Raw genomic sequence first — 2,038 nt, forward strand, 5'->3', positions numbered from 1 at the left:
TGACCTGCAGGGAGCATCTGTGCGTTTATCTTAAATATTTTCTTCACAGCTGTGCATAAAGCAGTTTTCACCTTCGAGCTACCAAAACTTTCAAACATACCCTTGTGATTTTAAACGTTTGCTTAAAATGGTCTTTGCGGCAATCAAAAAGTTAAGCATATTGATTATTTTTGCATCTCACATCTGCACTGTAAAAAGGTTGCCTGGCAAATTAACAGCAATATAATATCTGCAGGGTTGCCAGCTTTTTTTGTATTGTTTTTGTTTTTATTGTTATTTTTTAAATCGATTTGACAGTGTGATACTGTAGTAAAAGAATTCAGTAAATTACAGTAATTTTTTCAGGTTATGAACAGTAAATATCTTCCTGTTGTAGTTTACCGAGCTAAAGGCTAACCCGAACAGAGCTGAGATCAAAGTGGACTGCTGCCATCTTAAAACTTTCATACGCATCCATGCAAAAGTTACTTCATGACCCTTTACATCCCCGTCAGTTTCGCCTTACCTGGTTGTTCTGGCAGAAATATGAGGGTATTCCTACCGAGAGTGCATCAGACTGCTACAGCTAGCTGCTAATTGCACTCGTAAAAACCAGCTGAATTTTGGGTAAATGACTGTAACCTGAATATGGCAGCAGTGTAAAAGTTTACAAACAGTGTTTGCCGGAGACTGGAGTTGGTTTTAGGATGGCAACAACCCACTGCGGTCTTTAACCTCGTCAGTCAAGTGAGAATTAAAACTCGGTTCCTTTAAACAGGACTGGTTCAAAGAGCTATCTACAGCAGGTAAGATGTTAGCCGTGCCCGACCTTTTCCAACAGAACCCCACTTCAAAAGGTCTGAAATGCAGCTTTAAAGTCAGGCCTCCAGAAAGCAAAAAACAAAAGAAAACGAATGCAAATTTAGAGGCACACGCACCAAAAAAATAAAGAATAAAGAAAACAAAACGGTGTCACTTTTTAGCATTTTGCGCCTTTGTTTGGGATTTTTGTACTTTGAGTGATTTTACTTCTCTTTTTGTGTTAATGTGTCTCTTTTGTTTTATTTATGGTGAGGGAGCAGGGGGCTCCGAGCCTTTGCCTTCAGGCTGTAATCTGCTCCTGCACCTGATGCTCAACCTTGCACCACAGGAAGACAATTTTCCATTAAGTCACCCCCCCTCCCCCCATGTAGCCTAAAACTTATTAATAATTGTAGGAAGTACTAATGAGTGACAGAGCACGGGTGAATGATTAAAAAAAACAAAACAAAAAACTGCATCTCGTCCTCATGTTTGTGACGTAACTGATCCCGAGTGATTTCATTTATGGCCACTTAATGTCAGTTAAAGGCCGAGCATTTCTTGAAGGAGTGCATATCACCCGCCACCTTTCATGCTAGAATTTAAAAAAATGACAGAGCTGTTTTAGTCAAACCTTTAAAAGAAATTATATAACATTACGAGTTATCGCGAGGTGTCGAGAAATCTGTTTGTGCTCAGAGTGCATGTCGAGGATGACTCTCAGCTACAACCACACCGAGTTTCAGCTGGATATCTGTAACTCTGGCTGGGTTGCAGCCGGCTGAGGTCAGTCAGCTGTGGCGGCCATCTTGAATTGGACTTGACTCCAGCAGGTTGATGGTTGCAGAGGTACGCCCAGCGATTGCTTTAATTGAGAGTGCGCCAGGGCTTCGGGAGATATTTTGCTAACACAATGCATTGAGCTCAGAGTATGTACTGGCGGACGACTTTCAGCTACTACCAAAGTTTCATCTGAATATCTGTGACACTGACTGAGTTACAGCCGTCTTTGTGGTGGCTAAGGTCAACTGTGGCGGCCATCTTGAATTCGGCTGGCTGAAATAGTCGTTTTCTGGGCTTCCAGGTTGCAAAAAAAACCAACAAAAAACCCCCCAACAAACAACAGAAACATTATCGCCCGCCTTTTGAAAAAAAAAAGGTCAGTTGACGTCACGTGCTCTGCTGACCGTGTTGTCGCGAGGAGGCAGTGGCGGGGAAACACCACACAGAAGAGCGCCACTGGCGGGAGGGAGGGGAG

This window comes from Kryptolebias marmoratus, linkage group LG4 (assembly GCF_001649575.2).
Source record: "Kryptolebias marmoratus isolate JLee-2015 linkage group LG4, ASM164957v2, whole genome shotgun sequence".
NCBI classification, from domain to species: domain Eukaryota; kingdom Metazoa; phylum Chordata; class Actinopteri; order Cyprinodontiformes; family Rivulidae; genus Kryptolebias; species Kryptolebias marmoratus.